Genomic DNA, 7,345 nt, shown 5'->3' with positions numbered 1-7,345 from the left:
AGCCCTTTCACCAGCTTTGTTGCCCTCTCTGGACGCATTCAAAGATCTTAGCATCCTTCTTAAATCGTGGGGCCCAGAACTGCACACTGTACTCAAGGTGAGGCCGCACCAATGCTGAATACAGAGGGATAATCACCTCTTTTGACCGGCTGGTTATGCTGCGTTTGATGCACCCCAGGATGCGGTTTGCCCTCCTGGCTGCCAGGGCACACTGCTGACTCATGTTGAGCCTGCTGTCGACCAGCACCCCAGATCCCTTTCTGCAGGGCTGCTCTCCAGGCACTCCTCTCCCGATTTATACTTGTGCCTGGCGTTACTCCGTCCTAGGTGCAGAATCCAGCATTTGGTCTTGTTAAATTTCATCCCATTAATCATAGCAAACAGACAGTCAGGCTGCTACAGTTGTTTTCAACAGGTGGGTATGCTTGTGATACAGCCCTCTATTTAGCCCCCCCCAAAAATCTTTTCATGATGAGGTAGATATTTTCCTCCTAAACGTATTATTCTTAAGAGGTGGATTTGCATGTTGAGAGTAATAAATTATTGAAAAGCACTCTAATGGCTCACTTTCCATTTGCAACAAATCAAATGACTGAAGAAGAAATTGTATTACAAATATTTCTGAGAAAGGGATTTCCTCATTGAAGAAAATTTGTTTGTGTTCTAATGACAAAAACTATTATTAAGCTAAATGATCTATGTAGTGAGAAGCAAACAGAAAGTGGTAGAATACTTGTAGCTGGTGAGAAAGCAACTCAATAGCACAGTGACATTAGAAATTACTTTGCAAATCTTTATGTACAATGTATTTACTTTAGTTGAAAACCGTCTATTCTTGGAAGGAACTTCCCTTTCAACAGTTGTGATTTGGCAAACACAGTCCTTAGGGACATTATGTCCTGGGATTGTTGACAAGTGTGAAAGTCCTCTGTATGTCCTCATCCCTAATAAAACAAACTGTTAGTTCACATTCACTTTCTTTCTCAGCTTGTCTCTCCTAGTAGGATCATAGCTAAGAAGAGCTGGTCCTTCTTTGGCTTTAGGGTAAGAACTGTTGCATATCTTTTCTTCATCTTTTGCTCACCTGACAGGAGCTGTAACTGCTCATCCTTCTCCCAGTTTTCTTCTCTAAGCACCTTCCTATCTTCCTGCTGGATAACCTTCTTCCATTCCACTCCCAATCCCAGAGATCCCACCAGGTTTAGCTTATTTACGGGATTGCCACAAGATTTTTTTTTTCCACATAATGTCACATCCAGTGATGTGGAAAAAGAAATAAAAAAAAGTAGTTTTCTTCAAATGTTGAACGAAGACTTTAATAGGAATAGAGAAAACACCTTTAAAGTTATCCTGTCTTTAGTTTTGCTTCACTAGAGATCCATCTGTCTGGAGTTTCTCAGTCTTGCTCCTGATGTTTAAATAAACAATACACCTGTCCTTGTATCTGCCAAAGACTGATGCAACAAGGTGAAATTATATAGTACCTAAATTTAAAATAGACAAAGTTATTTGGAAAATAGACGGCTGTCATATAGATAAATATTCTTGACGTTTTGAACATTGGAATCAGGACCAGATTTTTTAAGGGCATTAATTACCTGAAGACACAGAGAAGCACACAGCAAAGTATTCAGGTTTCTAGGTGTATGTCTAGTTCCCCATCAAATTAACTAGCACTCCTGAAAATGTCAGCAGTCACCTAGGTCTACTTGCGGTCACTGTGTACCTATAGAGTACACAGATAGTCAGGTATCTTCAGAAATCCAGTACTTAGCTCTCGTGTAAAGTTAACTTTTTATGTTGTTAATGACAAAGAACAAAATAAAACAAATAAACCCCAAACCAGATAATCACCAAACTGAAAGGCAATAGCCTGAATTATTTCTTATTCATTGAATGTCCTCTAGTGGTCATCACAGCTTTTACAGCAGTTGAAATGCCAGCACTTGGAACATTCTAGAGATGTGCATTTTTTGCAAAATACGGAGCATGAAGATCAACTTTTTCAAAACTGTGCACTATGCACTTTTGCTCTACACCTGGAAGGCTTCCTTGTTTCACTATTAAAATCATATTTTATTTCACTTTACAAAGTGAGCACCCTGTGAACTCTACAGCAGTTTTAAGCCAGAATTCTAGTGTCTGCCCCTTGCTGTCTCTCTTTGCTAGCCAGTACCTCCCTCAATCTACCTCTCTTGAACTTTGTCAGAGACAGCCTTCCATCAGACAACACAGCGTTGCTGCGTATCCTGTTACCTTGTATGACATCTGTTCAGCTTCTTATAACATCATTGTATTACCTGGAACTGGCCACCAACCATCATCTCTCACGGCTGGCCAAAATAGACCACTTCATTCTGAACACTGATGGCACATGGAGTGAGTTTATCTGTCTAAAGAGCAAACTCAGCAGATGGAATACTGGCAAAATAATTGGGAAGAGAGCTCTAATCCTCAGTATTGTGGGGCATGAAAAGAAATCTGAGTTGAACATTCAGCAGTATGTCAGAAAACAAATGGTATTCTCATCACCCCGGGTTTTTATTAGCATTTCTGCTGATCTTTCTGTGGCTTCTTTAAACAGCTGGGCCAGATTGTTCTTCTGCTGGACGTACATATCAGTCCAAATATTAAAGAATTTATTAAGAGCTTTTGCTAAAGACAGAGAATGGGTTCCCAGAAATATCTCCTCTATTCCCATCTTTCTCAAATATGGCAGCTATACAGGACTTCCTGCATTCGTGTATTTTTTATGTAGATGAGCATATCTTGTCTGCAAACCCAAGCTGCATTACAGGTGAAGTATGCACACATTAATTTCGCTAATCTCAGGTAGCTTTTGGTGGTCATCTTTTCCGCTACACAAACCTGGTGACAAAAGAAAAATAGCACCTCCAACAGGAAACCACTGAATGAGGAATTCATGGTTAAGAGCCATTAGAGATTGCTTCATGTTCTTACTACCAGTGTCGAAAAATACTTGAAAAGAGCTTGAACAAAATGCTTAATCTGTTTAAAAGGCATTCTGAAGTTCTCACTTACTAGAATGGTGTCAAAAGAAAATGATTTATGTGAGAAATAAAGTTTGGAAACAATCCTGACAGAACAGTGATGAGCCTTTTCTATGTAGGCAGCATCATCTACATTGAAGATGATATCTTTCTCAAAAAAAAAAAAAAGGCAAAACTACAGACAGCGTGCATGAATACCTGAGTTACACTGCTGTGGGTATTTTTCAAGAATGAATAGATGCAGCTTTACATGACCATGACATGTCAACAGAATTTGATCAGAATGCTTACCAGAGGAGCAATTCCAGTATTGAAGGAATTTCTACCCTAACTTCTCATTTTATTGAAAGTGACTACAGTAGGTGGATTCTGGAGAATGCTTCATTAATACTGTTTTTCTTCCTAGAAATAAGAGAACATGCATCTTAAAGAAAATATTTATAAATAAGGCATTTCTGGGTTCGTATATCAATCATACACAAGTAGATGGTCAGTCTTTAACAGCAGAATACTTTGACTCTAGTCTGTAGTCTAATTCAGACATTCCTTTTATGTTATAATTGATGTCTGGAAGCTACTCAAAATAATCTTGTCTATTTTTGAACATCCTAAAGCTTGATTTAGCTCTGTTGTTTCAATTGACATCTTGGGACAGATTGCCTGATGAAACACTATATTAAAAAGTAAATATCAGACATCATAATTTTTTAATATTGTGATTAAAGAAATAATTTTTCTTTAAAAGCTGATTTTTCCTCTGCAAATCTGTACATTTCTTTGGAATATAACCTAAGATGAAATCTCCTCCTCTTTTTCCCAATGTGGTCAGTAGCTCAGATTTTACTGGAGGTTGAAACTGTATGGTACCATGTATCTCTCTGTTTGATAATGTTAAATAACGCACATTGGGACTCTTACGATATGTCTGGGATTGATTGGTATTAGATAGTATAACTGGGTACACAGAAGCTAGCTCAGTAGAGAATTATTTTCTATGGCATTATCACTTTGTAGAATTGAAGGGATTTCGCTATGAGTTGGTCTGGTCAGCATTTCCATATGTAGAATTTGCTCTGGGCTGTCAGTCCGTCTTCAGTGGTATTATATGGGTGTCAGCTGCTTTGTCTAAAACTTCATCTGTGCTCAAAGTCTGTTTTTCTCAACCTTCAAATCGGAATCCAACACAGTTTCTTTAAGTGGTCCCCATGCTGCCTATAAAGAGTCTAGTAATTCCTTTTTAACAAGTACCTCCATTTTTATGTAATTTCCCTTTTTGAAATTAAGCAAGACAGTAGTGGATGTTTTGTTTTTGTTGCTCCTGCAAGAGCGTTAAATCCAAATTTATTATGGTCATTTTACAGAGCAGCTCTTTGACAGAAGTATTCGCATCACAATCAACTCAAGAATACTAAATCCCGGTGGTTCTTCCAGAGGTAGAGTGGGTCTTCTTTTTGGGGGCTCAGACTAGCCAAAGATTTAGCTCATAATATCATTTCTGCTGTCATTCTCTTACCAGACTTTAACGTTTAGTAAGGGCACAGGCATACAGCACGTTAGCTCCATAGAGAAGTGTTGCAAGAGCACCTGCTGTCATGAGAACAGCTTTTGATCTCAGGTTGGAAGCAGATTAAGAAATAACAGCGATTCATCAGAGATTGTTTATTGATTTGAATTTCACTAAGGGCTCCCACAGAAATTTGCTTTTCAAGTTCAGAAAACACCTGGCTTGGATATCTAAATCAATCTATCATGAAAGATTTCAGGAAAGTGGAATTGGAACTTACCCTTTAATACCCATGCAGAACTTACACGTAACCTTACAAAGAATTCATAGTCTGTTCATTTTCCCCAAACCTTTGTATAAATTAATATATCTTTGCTTCCTATGTTTAAAGAATGCTCTTCTCATCTCCCTTTGTAATAGTTTAAGGAGGTTAAGATGTTAGAGGGAAAAAATGCATGGGCAGTTCTGGATGGACTTATATGTCAAACTTCTGTACACCGAAAATGTATTTACATTTTCACTGAAACAGCGTTCACAAGAACTGATGAAATATGACCTATGCTTGTGACATTAGCCTCTGTAAAATATGTAAATGTTGGTTATTGCCTGATGTACATCATCTACACATGTGGCTTTACTATATAGTTAATATTTTACTATATGTATGTATACATTATTTTAGAATGTTAGTGTAATCATAAAAGGTGATCTGTTTTAGGAATTGCTGTTCAGAAATGTTTTTTTATTACCTCTAAGATTATGTCATTTGTTTGACCACCAGTGTCTACATTTGCAGTCACACTTCAGTTTTCACTACTATATGGTCCATTCATATCAGTTTTTTTGCAATATTTTGTGGAAGGAATCATGCAGCTCCCTGCCTTCAGTCTGTTTGGGCAGTATTGTGCATACATCTTGATTAATACAATGGCACTTTCTTCTCTTGTGATTTTCCAAACTGCAAATACCGTTGCCTAAAACTTCACCTGTGCCTAAAGCCTTGTTTTCTGAACTTTCAAATCAGAATCCAACACAGTTTCTTTAGAAACTAGGTGGCAAAAGAATCCCGTGATAAGATGGAACTTGCTGGCAAACAGCTGAGCAAGGCAAAACTCCTGTGCGGACCATTTAAAAAAATCCAATGCGTCTTGCTCCCAGTCAATGTGTGAGTATTACAGGGGAGCCAAATGTACCTCTAAGAAGTCACCTGCATAGTTAAGTGGGCTGCCTGTGTTTCTTGATTTAATTTACAACTTTTGCAAACTACCATTTTGCCACTATTGTCTCTCTGACTGCAGAATGAACAGTATCAATCTCTAGCAATACAGTTAGAATAACGTAACAGTAGAATTTTAAAAAGAATGTGATTGTAAATAACATTTAGAATTACTCTTAAGCCACGTAAAACAATGTTGTGGAAAGTGCAGTTAACCAAGCGTGCCCTAGACATAACTGAATAGTCAACAGAGGAAGCCCTCAACTCACTGTTCCACGGCAGTATGCTGGTTCTCTTTCCATGCTTGGGAGAGCATTGTGTGAGAGATTTTGCTAATTAAAATCCAGGCCCTGCCTCTGTCACTGTCATGGTCAGAATGTCCGTATACAGCCAGGGACCACCTGTTGAACAGTTACTTGCAGGGCAGCATGCTGTACAACCTTGTCTTCAAGTCAAGCCTAAATAAATAACTGCAATTGTTACATCTCTTAGTTACATTGTATTAATTCTATCTGACCTTCAGATTGCCTGAGAGCATTTCTAATTATTTTTCCTGATTTCAGAGAGGTCATCTATCTTGCATAAGGATTTTAAGATTTTAATCTGAATTTCAAAATATGCTTTAAAACCAACACCTTAGTATCGTTGGAAGGATGTCTTTCTGATATAGCAGGAGTAAACATTCACCCACAAAGAGGGCCTTTTTATTTCCTGTTTAAACTGTCAGGGAACAAACAAGCTACAGAGATTATAAATGGGCTAATATTTTTACAGTAAATGAAACTCATGTTAGTACAGCACCATTTCCACCATAAGATTAGCACTTAAGTGCTAAAGCAGTTCCTTTCTTGAACTAATATAAATGGACTAATATTTATACAGCAAATGTAACTCCTCAAATGTAATATATCTATACAGCAAATGTAACTCCTCCTCCTTACTCAAATGTGAGGCATCATCTCCACCTTAAGATTAGCACCGGAGCGCTAAAGCAGTTCCTCTCTGGAAGTAAGAATCCAAGAACTTCCGGTTCTAAATTCGCAAGAAGAGACATTTCCTAGAATGCAGCACAGGATTAGCTTTGTTTGTTGGGGAAATCCTTGTAAGGTGGGAGATTTAATCGAAGCAATGCTTGCCTTCCAAGTCACTCATGACTACATCACCACCGGTGCCCGTCCTGCTGCTTCTCGGAGTGTCATCACCTCCGAGCTAAAGCTTTGCAGCAAAGCCCTGTCTTTCTTCAAAGGCAGGGGAATTGGCTATGTCTTTAGCTTGCCCCTGTCACAGAAAAATGAGGCAGCCACTTCGCCCTCCCCCCCCCCAACTTTTCCTGGTGGCCTCAGGAGCGTAACAGCCTCTCCTCCATCTCTGTCTGGTAACTGGAGAAGGCGGGGAGCTCCTGGGTTACTGGTGCCAGCTGAGCGATCCTGGCAGCGGGAGCAGGCAAACGGGCTCTTACTGCTGCGGTCGTCTGCAGTTCCAAACGCGTAGGACTGACTGTGCAACCCAAAGCACCACACGCAAGAGATAATCCCTCAGTAACGCCGCCCAGCGTAACGCCATAGCGCAGAGCTGCCTTGGCAGCAGGCAAAGCGCCGGGCCGCAGGGGCGGGG

The sequence above is a fragment of the Aptenodytes forsteri genome, unplaced genomic scaffold, assembly GCF_000699145.1.
Source record: "Aptenodytes forsteri isolate BGI_AS27 unplaced genomic scaffold, ASM69914v1 Scaffold93, whole genome shotgun sequence".
In the NCBI taxonomy this organism is placed as follows: Eukaryota; Metazoa; Chordata; class Aves; order Sphenisciformes; family Spheniscidae; genus Aptenodytes; species Aptenodytes forsteri.
The sequence above is the reverse complement of the archived record's forward strand: the minus strand, read 5'-3'. Positions refer to the sequence as shown.